Raw genomic sequence first — 14,670 nt, 5'->3', positions numbered from 1 at the left:
ATACACAAAACATATATGTCCCTGAAGGAAACCTCAAATTAGGGCTGCCGATCTCAGCACTGCACCCCGTATCTGCTTGTGATACAGTGTCACTAAAACTGTCACACATTACACATGAAAGTGTCACAAGTAGAAGCGCACTCCAAAGCGAGAAATGACACCCGCATACAGAAAATTTTGCAGTTATGTCAATAGGGAAATTGTTTTCTTATTCTCTCACTCAGTTTTGAAGAAAAAAACTGGCGATTCTGAGGAATCATTATAATAAAACACTCACACACTTCAGTATGTGGGGTTTTCACCACAATCTAGGAGCATCTCTGGGCGATGAGCACATCCACCAATGCAGTAGTTCCCTCATTCACTCAAACTACATACTCTTGGCCTCCTCAGACTTTTCCCCTACAGATGTATGGTACCTATATGTTTGGGGGTGGGGGTGCATACGGTGACCACTTCACTCCAGGTCATTGTGGGCATTTTTATCCAGTCCTGAGTTTTTCACCTAGAAATCACTGATTTCAGAAGTGTTTGTCTTGTTAGTTCAAAGGAAGAAAGCCAAGACTGGAACACCCAACATGGATTACGTTATAACACGAACGTCTAGGACTGGAACGGGGTCTATAATGACCTGGAGACAGGTGGTCACCCTACTGTCGTGGTATACGTCTACTAAGATTGCAGCACCAGTGGCAAGCATTTTTTAACACCACGGGGGTGGTGACCCAGGCAAGCCCTCTTTCTTTCCACCTCATCTAGAAATGTACAGACAGTCCTCCCTAATAACAGGTTTTCTTTTGTTACAACACTCCACTGGAGGCTGTCTTGGGGTTTAAAAGAACCATTCCCACCCATTCTAATTTTTTCATTGTATTCACTGATCCCTTACTGACTCACTCACAGGCAGCAGGTTCATGAGTCAGATCAGCTGCTCCGTTCGTGCTTCTTGAGCTTCTATGAGTAACTGGTACGTCTCCACCTTGTCGGGCATCCCTTTGGCCCATGCGGCCCTTTCATGTGGATGCCAATCAGGTCAATTCACTGAATCTGCCAGACTTGTGCCACTCAGCGATCCTACCTGAATGCGTACATCTTTGAAGCACTGGCCCCTACTGGGCCCACCCAGTTACATTCAGCCAGTAAGCATCCTGCTGACCCTTACGCCGTACCCACCGATGGCCATTGGCTAGAACCTTGAGTACACTGCGGGGCCAAAAGCTGGTTTGGGATTGGTGGGTCCACTGGGAAAGGTGGTTTGGGACCTCTGCGTGAGTGATTTTCAAATTACACTCCCAAAAGGACGACGATCTCAGTGAGAATGCCCATGTCCATATTACTGTACTCTTGGGTTCTATGTAACCTGGAGCTACAGTGGTGCTGCTGATGCTTACATCGGCCAACACACCTAAATGGGCTATGCACTATACACAGAACTATCAAGAAAACAGGAAGGAGTGGAAAAGGGCACCTGAAGGGGATGGGTCATTTGTCCCCTCTCAGTCCTTACCTTCAATATATGCCACTGAAAGTGAAAACCAGGCATTTTGAGATAGTTCAATCAGAGATAATTTTATTACACTATAGGCGCGAGGCATTATTAGAGGTGGGTGGGCCCTTGAAAGCTTGAACGAGGCTCGAGTCAGAAGCCTGGCTGTGGTTGAGATTGAGGCCTCAATGAACCAAACTTTCACAAGAGGCAACATGGTCTTGTGACTACACTTGCCGGCCATGAAACCTGGGGAATGACGTTTGAATCCTGGTCTCGGCTCTGCATCCTGTGAGTCCCAACATATGCCCCTGAGTGGAAGAAAGGTGCAACTTAGTCTGTGTATGTTGTGAGGTGCCTTTATATCCTTGGGCAAGGTTTGCGCTATGTAAAACTGACAAAAATAAAATGTGGATTCTGCATGTCACCCACGCTCTAATCTCATCCTCCAAAAAATAAGAACAAAGCATGGACATCTGATGTCAGAAAGAGCTGTCCATCCAGTGGATAAATTGCAAAGCGTGAAACTGGAAAATCTGAGATCAATCCCGGCTTCCATGCATGACCAAACTGTTCGATCTAAGGCAAATACTTTATCTTACTGAGTCTCCTTTTAGTTCATTATCACATATGACGTGCACTGAACAAAAACCTCTCTTGTGTTTGATTTTAGTAGCCTACAGTTCTGCTTCATCTAGAAGAAGAATCTAGGCCAATTATAATGTACACACGACAACTGACAAGCCTCCTGTTTCACTAATTGCATTGTCATCAAGGTGGGGGTTGGGATGCTCATCAGAGCATGTTTAAAAACTCTCCCTTTTAATAAATACTCCTCAATGCAGATATATAATCTGATGTATCAAAGAGAAACGCTTCCGATTAAACGCTTTCAGTTAAAGAAATACACTTTATAAAAAAAAAAAAACTGAAGACACCTTTCCGTACACCAACCTGCTGCATGATTTCCATACCTAATATATTCAAGGCTCGGCTCGTGCAGGGTCTCTTAGAACCAGCGCCCGCCCTTGGCTCGGCTGTCCCTGGTAATTGGTTGACTCGCCCACCTCTAGGCACCAGTGATTCCACATTGCCGAACGATGTGGCTTTTTCCCTAAACAAAAACAGTCCAACCCTTCAGAAATAGTTAAGGGCGTGTTGACACCCGCATTCCTCGGAAGAGGCCGGTCCAGAGCGGACCCGGTGAGGCAGCGCAGCGCCTCCTTCGAGCCGGAGGCGGGAAGGGACTGAACTCTGGACCCCGTCATGGCGAAGACAAACAGGCGGGCCCTTGGCCAGGGCCCATGCGCTTCGAGCACATACCACAAACGGCCGTAGCCTCGCTCTCGCCTGCGCCGCGGTGGCCTTGAGACGAGCATTTTAGTTCAACAAACAAAGGCAAGCAAAAAAAAAAAACGAGCTAAAGCTTTTTTTTTTCTCACCGCTGCTCCCTGCAGCTAGGAGATAAGAATCGTTTCGCGGTTGCAAATATGACATGATTTTTAGCCGTCTTAATCTGATAGCGCGCTTTGTAATTATGTGTGGCGTTCATCCGTGTCCCATATTACACTCTACGCTGCCCTCACGTCGCCGTTAAAGCATTGTTTCAGGTCTGAGACAGGTGTCTGTTTACAAACGCCTGCTGTTTGATGGCACCAGGCATGTTAAAGCCGGGACAAAACACCACACAAATGGGGCAAAAAGCATGGTATCTTGGGAGGTATCGGACTATATTACACAAATTCATTTTTGTAGGCACAGGGAGATTATGTAATTTGCCCAGAATCACAGGATGCTGAGCCGGCGCCGAGACTCCAACCTGGTTCTCCAACTTTAGAGACGCAATTCTGGCCCCATAGGCCTCATCGTCTCTACAAATAATAGAATATGTCATTTATTGAATGTGAAATGCGAAAAAGGAAATAAAGACACGTGCAAGGGGTTCTAATATGGTAAAAACAGTTAAATACGTCATGTAGCTGAGCGAGTTAAGTGCTCTCTGCACAGATCTTTGCTTATTGTAGGTTTCGATCCTAGTATGCATGTATTATCTTTTATCTGCGAACATTAATATTTATTAAGTTGGATGAGAAGAGTAATTTACAGCACAACTAAGCACGGCTATCTGCGATGCTAGCTACCAACGGGCCTATTCACAAAGGTAATTTACTTTTCTGAGTAATTTACATGTGTAATTTACTCTTACGCTTTTGAGTAACGGTATTACTTTTGGCTATTCAAAAATTTCAGAGAGTAAAGATGCTAAAATTGTAGACTTACAAGTCTTCGCCTCCTAAAAAAGGGAGTAGAGCCAAATTTATGAGTAGAAGATGCTGCTACCAAAAAGAAACAGTAGTAAGTCAGTACCACACAGTGGCCCACCTGCAGCCCCAGTAGCACAGGTGGGCCCCAACCCTCTAGGGGGGCCCCAACCCTTCAGAAAGGCCTAATCCGCCCAAAGCCAATGAATATATCTGAGCTATGGAGGACTCAGGGGCCCCTCTTGAGCCTTACGGCTAGAGCGGTCGACTTCAAAGCTGGGAAACCGGGCTGAGTCTTGGAAGGGATGCTCAACTTCCTGTGATTCTGGGGAAATCACTTAATCTCCTTGTGCCTAAGTAAAATGAATGTGTCCATCTGTATCGAAACTGGTGCTCATGTAAAGTATTCTGATACCTGATATCTTTTGGTCGAGTTTGCACTATATAAAACTAAGAAAAAAAAGGTGCCAACCACTGACACCGCACATGGTGAGCCACTGACACTGCAACACTCTCCCATAGAAAATAATGGGGACAGTGACTTCAAATAAATCTCCATAGAAAATAATGTTGAATTAAATTACATTATTTAAAATAGTTTAAAACACCATTTAATGTTAAAAAATATATAAAAATAAAACATTTTAACAACTTTTTCCAATCTATAAATTAACAATAATTTTTATAAAAATATAATTTAATTACTTGTGTTAATTCTATGCATCATGTTTATTCATTTTTAATGGCTAATTAAACAAAAAAATTACTGTCTGTGGGAATTTTATTTCTGAACTTAAACTTAAAAAAAATGTAATTTAATTTCATATTTTTTAAAGATTTTATTCAAAATGAAGGTAGAAGTGCTGTATCATTTTTAGGTAGCGCCTGACCCAGCGCATGCGCTGGTCTGGCGAGACTTATTGAGAGGGCTCCAAAAAGTGCTACCAGGCCAGCCTAGAGCTACAGTGCATGTGCGCGGGCGTGCGCGCAGCGATTACTTTCACATTCGCGGCCGCACGGCCGCTTTGATGTTTGATCGTGATCGCGATCACTTTCATTTTTGCGGCCGCACGGCCGCTTTGCATAGCCAATAGGTCTCGCTTTTGGGACCTTATAAGTATTTAGTTATGCAACTGTTGCATGGCTAAACACTTATAAGGTCCCAAAGGCGAGATCCACTGGCTATGCCAATGCTTGTTTTTCTTGGTTTATGGCAGCCTGTTCACTATACCTGCAGCAATCTGTACTCTAAGGAGAAAAGGATTATAGACTACAAAATAGGAGGATAGTTTAGATGAAAACAAGTGAGTATTAGCGGTGGAGTGTTACTGTAAGTTCAGGAGGATACTTCATATGGGTGCAAAAAGAAACATCAACAGGAGAATGAGCAAGGGAAGGTCAATAGAGATTACATCCAGAGTCAAGAAAGTGGAGGAGGAAGAGAAAGGCAGATCACAAGGGCACCCCACCAAACAAGTCAAGAGAAGAGTAGGGTGTCGAAAATAAAAAAAGGATGGTCGGTTATGGCAGTATTATGGCGGTCTTCCCTATTTATACCTAAACAAAATATATGTATAGTCCTGACAAAAAAGACACTTCAGTCAGTTTTTCGAGATGAGAGGCATTCACAAGTTTGGATTCAACAAGAGGGAAGTGTCATTCATTCTGTCAATATAGAAGATACAGCTTATTAGAGAAAGTTTCACAACTTTGTTTTGCATACAAACCAAATAGAACAAGTTTGGAGTTACTCAATAAAGGTGAGCTTACGGCGTTTTGCAAGGGCCAATATGAAAAATGATACTATAGTGTTATAGCCGAGAGCTATACCGGTCGTTAAAGGCCCTGAACCTGAGTTATAGACCCAAACTGCAGGCAATGGCCTACCAAGAGGGAGAGGGCCTTTAACAATCTTTGTAGCCCAAGGCAGAAGGGATATGCGGCTATCAGAACATTCAATCCACTGAGGGTAAAATGTTCTAAATTAAAAAGGGTCAAACAAAAAAAATAAACATTATGATGTTAGAACAGAAGGTGTATCCCAGCCATGAATAGCCCCGAGCCACTTCCTAGTCTTCAGTGGAGCTCCCAATATTCTAAGTTCTAATTACCATTGGTAACACGCGCTCTGAACATGAGGCTGCCTATGGACTCAAATAAGAAGTGTTAATGTTAGTCCTCTGAAAAGTTTACATTTAATAAGCCCCATCATCCTTGAATTATGTATTACCACTTCCAGGAATCAATTGTGGGAAAAGTTGCTGGCCCAGCCACTCAGCGTCTCTGGTGTAGTATTAGTTAGTGCTAGGGTTTTCTGGGACTGCAGCACAGAGGGAATGACTCAATCAATCAACTCGGATTTGAAGAGCGCAGCTAATCACCCGCAAGGGTATCCAGGCGCTACAATGCCTTCCATGTGTTAACAGCAAAATCTTACAATTGGTTCCAAATGAACTGCAAAAATGAATTTTCAGCACTAGCTGAAAGCGTGCTCTGACTCTTATGTTGAGAAACTCATCATATGGCTTTATTAGGCACCAGTTTCAGTTTTGTATGTTTTTAATAGCATGGATGTTGGTCTTTGAATTAAATATTGTACTATTGTTCAAGAACAAATTATCATCGGTTGCTGGTTAGTTATGCTGTTTGTTTGGCAATCGATTTTTGGGGGATACTGCTCTTATTGCAGTGGTGTCTTAGGCCAATACGGCAACTGTTTTCTTGGAAGAGATGGAGACCAAGGTATATCTGGGTGATGAATAAAGTGGAGTAGAGATTTGACAGGGTTAAAATGAATATAGAGCAATAGGGAGAAAGGAGACATAGTAGTAGATAATTCTGAGGATGAAAATATGTTATACAAAGTCTTTGGGACAGTTTGTAATCTGTATGGGGTTCTCAGTTAAGATTGTGAGGCTTTTAGAAGGATGAGATGATGTTCAGGTTGGATACAGGAAAAAAACAAGAAAATGTTTAAGACTTACATGATGGATGTTGCAAGAAGGGACATGAGTCAGTTGGTAGATAGCACTTTGTTAGAAGCTGAGTGTACAGAGGATGTACGCTGGAGAACAAGAAGGTGAATAAGAGAGGGTGAAATGCAATTATAAGCTTTCCTATGGTGGAAGGATACTCTCTTGTGTGAAAGGCAGAAAGGGGAGAGGAAATGGTAGAAGGAGTGTGGCCAGGCGAAGGTGGGTGGAGGTACAGGGAAAAAAGAGTTGGCCCAGTAAGTCCACCAAGTGAAGAGTTGAATGATAGGTTAGAAACGGGAAGTCTGCGACGGACGATTTGAGTGAGGGACAGAGCATTTAATCTCCAATGAGACATTTTTGTGAAATGGGTTTCGCTGTGGAGCAGTGTAATCTCAGTTGCCAAAGTCCACTTTGTTATTTCTTGGCTGATGAAGTTTAAATGTTTTGAATTAGGTGATGTTGCAAGATCATGAGCCGCAAAAGCCCACCTACGGGAACCACTTGGGCATTTCTTAGCGGGCTGTTTCAAAGTGATGTAAAGTATTGATTTGAGTGGTGGTGTATGATCTGGATGAGCAGAAGGTAAGCTACTGTGACCACTTGGAGCTTTCTAGCTGGAAGTCCAAAGGGTGTTCCAAGGTTATGTTTTCGGTGGCAGTGTGTGGTGTGGAGCAGCAGATACCTTTCTATCAGGATCAGTTATTTTTTAGGTGCAAGTTCAAAGGAGCGTTAAGGAATTGAGCATGCAAGCCTGCGTAAGATCTACAGGAGGGGAATGCCAGCCTGTTGGACACACTGGATATTTTTGGCTGGAAGTCCAAAGGAATTTTAACGGTTTTTAGTTAGGAAGTGTTCCACAATCTGGCACAGTTGAAGTTCAGCTACCAGGAGCACACTGATATTTCTTTCCTGGAACTCCAAACGAGGCTCAAAGGTATTCAGTTGAGTGGCAGAAGTCACTGTCATATAAGTTGGTTAATAGGTCAGTCCTTCTTCAGGGAGCACACATAAGTGCATTGTTTGGAGGTGATATCCATCTTGAGAGCTTGACTACACTTTGTTTTCTTTTGCTTTTGACATTGGGTGCTAGTTGTTTAGTGCCAACATGCACCCTCATTTACCCGGACTCCTTATCTGCTAGCATCATTCATCCGCATTTAAACTATAACTCTATGACTTGTGGCTGGTTGTAAGAGAGCAACCAATGCCCACAGGTCAGTCAACCTGCCATTTTATGTACCTTTACCTCATTTGATCTCATGATATTGCTTTATGCTACTGACCAAACCTCTAAGCACTGCCATTGCGTGTAAAATATGAAAAGATGTGCACTGATATATAGTCCTTTACACAGGATAACACATCTTGAGCTACAGAGAAAACTAAGATTTGGAATCCTGTTCTTAGTTTTCAAAGTTTGCGTATTAGTGACTGGCCACATTCCCTTTGTTGTGTGTGCTCCCAGCTAGTGCTTGTTCTTTCCTGGCTATTTTAAGCTCCAGCTAAATATGGCACGTCTTACTTTTCCTATGTAGTCTTTCTCTGTGAACTGGTTTATGTCAGGGTGCAAAAAGCAAACTTTCATTTCTTCTGCTAGTTATTTTAAACAAGCACTGGCATAGCCAATAGGTCTCGCCTTTGGGACCTTATAATTGTTTAGCCAGAGCTATCGGCGTTGGTAATGTTTTTAAGCTATGTTACCCAAGCGTACAAATATGCCTGAGTAGAAAAGAGAGCGTTTGATGTACCCAGAGATTGAAGATCTTGTTAGCGTGGATTAAAACGATGCACAGACCCTAATGCACAAGCACATGTTAAAAGTGATTGTGCATGAAGCAGAGAGACCGTGAAGTTTGCGAACTTAGTTTGGTGTGGGTGCAAATCTTGCATTGGTGATTCCTAGCGAGTTACACTACTTCTGAAACAAGGTCAATGTAGGTACCAATGGGTGAGGCGGACTGGCCTCAAGGGTCATGTGACCTCAATGACAGAGTCAATGTCGCTATAGGGTGTGCTGCTTCGTAGACTTACCCGCAAGACTGGAGGTGAACTTCAGTATGGATTGTGGTGGACAGGCCTTCAAGGTTAACCCACACTTGTCACGATAGGGTCCACCTGCTGGTACTAAGACACTAGGACTTCTAAATTCTAGCGGGGCCTTCTAAGGTCTAGCCTGGGAATGTGCTCCCTCAGGCGAGTGGTCTGGTAGACTGGTCATGAATGTTCAACCTTGTTGCCCAGTTCCAAATTTGGCAGCTCTGGCCATAGCGCCACATTCTCTGAACACATTTTATAAACTAGAATAAGGAAAACAGCTGATAAGGATCACAGTAAACATTTTCTACTGCACCCATCAACAGAAAGACAAGAAAAAAAGTAGCAATTCACTGGAAAACTCTGCAAAGTGGCACTAATGTGTTTGGTTGTGAATAAAACCAATCTCCCCACTTTGCAACCACTCTGTCTTGTTTTATTTAGTTATTTTTTGCACTTGGAACCCCTTTTTCCTCTCTGACCTGAGACGCTGCACTTTGGAATAGACAATATTTCCAGCAAAAGTGTTTCTTTCTCTTTTGGATACATTTCACGGGGATACGAATGAAGGCAAAGAGATGGTAAGAGCCGTTTCTTGAAGTCACGCTCTCATTCAGCAAGTGAGAAGGAGCGAGACAGACAGAAAGAGACAGAAGAAGATGAAGAAAGAGGAGGGGGCAGCTGACAGCGATAGAGCAGGAGATGTGGACATTGTCCTAGTCAGAGCAGAAGGCAGAAGTGCCTCTTTCTGGCCAGACATGCTCAGGTACTGCCTGCATGCTGACCGGTGTGTGAGTCCGACCTCCCATGGTATAAAAAATCGTCAACAATGAGAAAAGTTTTCAGCACATGACTAGCATTGCTTAGCATTATGAAACCGACTCTGACTTTTAGAATATAGGAAATGCTATCAATAAAAATATTGAGTTATTTTTAGATAAACAGCTACTAAGGATCACATTAAACGTTTTCCACGACGAGAAAACAAAAGTAGCGCTTCACAGGCAAACTCTGTAACGTGGTGCTGTGTTTGGGTGTGAATAAAACCAATCTGCTCACTTTGCGACCACTCTGTCTTGCTTTATTTAGTTATTTTTAGGAAGACAGCTGGTAATGATCACATTAAACATTTTCCACTCCGCGCTTCACTGGCAATCTCTGTAAAGTGGCGGTAATGTGTTTGGATGTGAATAAAACCTATCTGGCCACTTTGCGACCACTCTGTCTCGCTTTATTTAGTTGATTTTCGTATCTTTAATTTTTTTTTTCTCCGTCCTGAGGCTGCACTTTGAAATGAAAAATGTGAGAAAAATACAACATTTCCATCAAAAGTGTTTCTTTCTTATTTGGATCCATTTCACAGGAGAATGGATGAAGGAAGGAAAGGAGAGGAGAGGAAAGAGAGAGTAAAAGCTCTTTCTTGAAATCGCTCTTTCATTCAGCAAGTGAGAAGGAGCGAGACAGAGACAGAAAGAGAGGAATGACGAGGAAGAAAGAGAGGGGGCAGCTGACCGTGGCGGAGCAGAAGTGGACACTGTCCTTGTCAGAGCAGAATGCAGAAGTGCCTCTTTCTGGACAGACATGCCCAGGGATGACCTGCGTGCCGACTGGTGCGTGAGTCCGACCTCTCATGGTATAACAAATCATCAACAATGAGAAATGTTTTCAGCACATGACCAGCATTGATTGGCATTATGAAACCCACTCTGTCTTTTTAGAATATAGAAAATGCTATCAATAAAAAAAAATGCATACATTACAACTGCAGAGAATACCCACAAAGGAGGAGATTAAGTGGACTTAAAGCAGCGCTGTGTGCCAGCCAGCGACGAGGAGAGGGCGGAAAGAAAAAGTAGCACAGTTAAATAAGTAAATCAGTAAAAGATCCATGTAGCAGGGGTAGTCGGCAGGGCGGGAACAAAACAGCCACAAGGCGGGACAAATGGACACTATTCACCAACAAAAACCAAGCAACCAATGAAAAGTGGTGGGCGTGCGGTGGGTGTGTTCAAAATCCACATACGGAATACAGCATGTGCGCTGCCTCTAGGCTCGACATAAAAAAGTATAAACAGTGAAATAATTACATTTTTAAAAAGTGGATATGCCCTCTCCCATAACTTTCATGACTTTCACTGTTCCCCACTCAAGGATATCACAGCACCAATCTAAAGTGGAATCAGTGCCACTATGGATAATTTTAACTGTTTGCCCTGCTTGTCTTCATGGGTTGGCTGTTTTTTCCTCAAATGGTAGTAAGGAAGTTGCCCTTAACGGAGAAATCAGGGATGTCTAACATCGGTGGAATGCTAATAACCTAAAATCTCATACTTACATAGTGAATGTCCTGAAAATCTGGCTTGGGTCTTTTACTTGTGGATTACTGGAGGAACCCTGTAGAGTAGGCATTGCTGTGTCACAGTAGGAGATTGCCATGCAAAGATATTTACTTCAGTGCTATCTACTCATTGTAGTTCAAAATTTATATAGAGTTTATTACCCTTATGTAGGGCGCTGAAGCTCTTGCCTTCATGGGCAATACTATACACCATGTAGGCTGTTTGGTTGGAAGTGTGTTGTCTTTGTTTTGAACCTGTGTGGGAAGTGTTTCCATATTGTGTGTGAGGATTTCCAAGGTGCGGTTATCGTGTAATGGATCGCAGCGCTTAGGAGGTTGATGGATGAAGAAGTGTGAGAGATAGGCGCACAGTCTATGGTACTCAGTAAGCTGGCAGCCTTGAGCAGCTCTGCATGTCGCTTTTTGGTATTTCTTATGTTTTTAGTCCACTTAGATGGTTACTGTACTGGGTTGTCCATTCTGATTTGTGTAAAGTTTATGGTCCTGAGCAGGCATAGGTTAAAGGGAGAAGTGCAGCAGAGATATGCTGGGATGAACTTAATATTATCCCAAATCTGATTAGATGCCAAAAAGTGGCCGTAGTATGTTGCTTGTTGGGACCTGCAGTGTTGGACTACATTATAGACGTCTGTTGGCCAGCGGTATGTGGCATATCTCTTCAGTTAATACTGTGCCTGTTTAGTAGGTGATGGGTGGATTATTGCTGTGGATGGGTATAGTACTTGGTGATGAATATGGCCCTTAGCAGTTTTGTCTTATGTGAGTGTAGAAGTGTCAAGCAATAAAATGTAATTCATCAACAGTCTATATGAAATAAAATTGACTGTCTGACTGTTGTTTTATGGTATTAGTTTAGTGTGAGTTATATATTGTGATGTAATTGCATCATATAGCACTTATTACCCCAGACAAGTTATTGATGTGTTTTTACAGTGGGCAGCATGCTGCTCCGGGCCCCAGGGTTAGTCTTTTTTTGTATTTATTGTTGGATATTGGGTTTAGTCTTGTACTCTATGGGAACTTTTCCAAACCTTTACTCCAGTTTCTATATGGTAGACTACATTAGTAGGAATTAGGTGTAATCTTTAGTGGGAGAGGAGGGATATGGGATTTCATGCATTGGTTGGTGGTGTTAATAGATGAGCTACAGGGAGATTAGGTATTGTTAGAGTACAAGGTATGACTATTAAAGGAGAGGTTGTGCTCTTTTAAATCAAGCAATTTGTAGAGATACAATTGTAGAAATTATGGCAAACAAACGCGCATGTGCTTTAGAGGAGGCTGTACTCACAGAACAGTGGCATGCAGAGGATGGAAAGAAAGGAGAGTCATTTGAAAGAAAGAGGAGAGCAGAGAGATGGAAGTTTTAAGTCAAAGCCAGTTTTCGTGAAGGGCTTTTAGGAATATTGTGGAGGCTTTTGACAGCACACAAACCTGTAGAAAGAAACAATATTATTAGCATTTCTTACAATATCGTATATAATAAGCTATGAGAAAGCCACTGTGCATTCACACCACCATCCCCCGTACGTAAATAGTATTAAAATAAATATAGTTCAATTTTCTCATAAAACCGGTTGGAAAGGAAACACATAATACAAATGTTATACTTTGAATGGTTGTTCTAAAGATGCACCCCCACATTCCTCCAGACGATCAGAGTGGGATGAGGAGGATTACTGAGTTTTCATAGATTTGTGTAAAATAATGCTTCTCAGAGCAGGTAGCACTGGGACTGTGTGTACTCTACAGCACCCACAACATAGGCACAATTGATTTTGAGATCCTGCACCTGGCCGTCAATCAGTCTTCCTGTAGCAATAATCACACATGCAAAAGAAAAGATCCTGTCTAGAAACTTCTTTCCCTGAGCAATATGAACTGTAGTCCTACTCTTCACACTTCCCATTTCACAACCTGGCAGTGCTCAGAAAGAAAAAGTAATTAGCGGCCCCTCCCTATGAGGACTTCATTCATTTTTCCAGTGGAGACCTGTCGCCATTCCTTCCCACCCCAGCTTCTGGTCTCCACCCTTAAGCCATAGGAATGCAGGTAAATGCCCAACTACCCTTCTTCTGGAAGGGATCAGTGGCAGGACCATAGCCCCCACCCCATACAAACCAATAAACATAAGTAGACCTGGTGTCAGATCTCAGCTTCTCTGCTTGAATGAATTGTGTAACCATAATCTGAATTATAAGTAAGAAGAGTAGGATGCTAACTAGTCAACAACTAACTGAACATTGTGTTTTTTACTGAAATGCCCAACGGGCTTCTCGAACATACAAATCTACAATTTTAAAGAAATGGCATGCTACTTCTCGTTCAATGCAGGCTTCAGACAAGAGCCATGAATGCTGACATCAGTTATGAAAACATGTTCAAACAACAGCCCTCCTTGGCATACACATTGGCATTCTTGCACCACGCCTCACATGTGCGGAATCTACAGCAGCATAAATACACAGGAAAATGATAAATACTTTATACCCCTCAGCCATATCAATCCATAGAAATTGGCGAAATAGTAAAAATAGTGCATTTTTTCTTTATAAACCCACGGAGGTTTCTTTCTCCTGAAAAGCTATGTGGACATCAGAAAAGAACTGCATGTGGTTCCATTTGTATTTTTTTGTTTTGTTTTTGTCATCACAGCACTAAACATTGTTAGCGTTTCTGGACGACTCAAAAGCATGCACAAGTGGTAACCACGGCACCGGTATCGTTAAGACGGGTTATACCGCAATAAAATATCGCTTAATGTGAAAGGTAAACCAATTATCAACACAGATCGCATTGATTTACAATGCAAATGCACCTGTTTCGTTGGTAAATCGAATGCATTCTTTGGCACCTACGGATTCAGGGCACGTCACTAACCCCCTGTGAGTATTCAATAACCTGAAGTGTATACCGAGTAAGTGCAAACACCCTTGCTAACATTCGAGGTAGTCAAACTGTGAAAAGCGAAATCTCTAAAAATCTTTTTAAAAAAGCATGGAAAAGCGAGAATGTAATTCTGTGTAGACTAATAATAACGTGCAACAGGCTCAACATAAATGTGTTCCTTTGCTCAAAAAATGTTTTACGATAATAATCAGGACATTGATTGGTTGACTTTTCTTATTTAAATCTAGTGCAACTCACACACACACCCTCCCCCCCTTTTGCCAACCATCTACATCGAACAACAGCAGTGTAAACCAAACAAACCACGGACAGCTTGGGCATTAAAGTCACCAAACATACATTACATACATGCTTCCTTCGCAAAAAAAAATTCAGAGTCGGTAGCAGAGGTGGAAGCATCAGTCCACAACTGGTACACCGTGGATAACAACATTTAAAGCATTCGCCCAACCACATAACAGAGCATGGGAAGCAGCAGTGATGTGCAAGTTTCCTCTTACACAAGGATGAGGTACAACTGTAGTGCAAGAAGCAATTCTCTCACACCTAGACAGTCAGAAGAGGTTTAGAGATTCAGGCATCAGATAACCACAGGTGAACATCTTCCTCCAACCTGAAAAACCTCCTCCTGTCCTCGTGATGCAG

At 42.5% G+C, this 14,670-nt stretch overlaps 1 protein-coding gene and 1 long non-coding RNA gene across 3 annotated transcripts in view; one reads left to right on the top strand and one right to left on the bottom strand.

Annotated features, from left to right (window-relative positions):
- Positions 1-2,727, bottom strand: part of LOC146799529 (uncharacterized) — a 73,188-nt gene extending 70,461 nt beyond the window's left edge. The window contains exon 1 of the long non-coding RNA XR_014968935.1: positions 2,461-2,727. This is a non-coding gene — a long non-coding RNA (uncharacterized LOC146799529). The remainder of the gene's footprint in view (positions 1-2,460) is intronic.
- ITPKA (inositol-trisphosphate 3-kinase A) overlaps positions 1-14,670 on the top strand; it is a 605,052-nt gene that overhangs the window by 77,597 nt on the left and 512,785 nt on the right. The window lies entirely within an intron of this gene.

This window comes from Triturus cristatus, chromosome 9, assembly GCF_964204655.1.
Source record: "Triturus cristatus chromosome 9, aTriCri1.1, whole genome shotgun sequence".
In the NCBI taxonomy this organism is placed as follows: Eukaryota; Metazoa; Chordata; class Amphibia; order Caudata; family Salamandridae; genus Triturus; species Triturus cristatus.
The sequence above is the reverse complement of the archived record's forward strand: the minus strand, read 5'-3'. Positions and strand labels throughout refer to the sequence as shown.